Source organism: Triticum dicoccoides, chromosome 1B, assembly GCF_002162155.2.
Source record: "Triticum dicoccoides isolate Atlit2015 ecotype Zavitan chromosome 1B, WEW_v2.0, whole genome shotgun sequence".
In the NCBI taxonomy this organism is placed as follows: domain Eukaryota; kingdom Viridiplantae; phylum Streptophyta; class Magnoliopsida; order Poales; family Poaceae; genus Triticum; species Triticum dicoccoides.
This window is the reverse complement of record NC_041381.1, coordinates 248,004,028-248,004,464: the sequence shown is the minus strand read 5'-3', so window position 1 is coordinate 248,004,464 and position 437 is coordinate 248,004,028.

Genomic DNA, 437 nt, shown 5'->3' with positions numbered 1-437 from the left:
CTTTGTGGGCCCTTTGTAGGTGTGAGCCCTTAGTGGACTCGATTCCTCTGTGGAATCTCATAACCAAGATCTTCTTAGATCCTCTATGGATTGAAGCCTCAATTGGTGTGGACGTACGATAGCATCACCTTTTGGAACCACGTGTGAAAAATCTACACCGCGTCAACTTGCGTTTGCGATTCTCTCAAACTCTACTATGTACATTACTTGGACATGCATATCTTTACTTTCCACTACCTATACTCTAAACTTACATTTTTATAATGCTCTTATATTGCTAGCTCAGTTTACATCTATGAAGAATTAAAATTGGAAAAATAGTCATTTAAATTTTGCCAGTAGTCTATTCACGCCCCCCCCCCCTCTAGACATACTTTCGATCCTATAGTCGTCTATTCAAAATTCTAGGCTTTAATTAGTTAACTAGATGATTATGT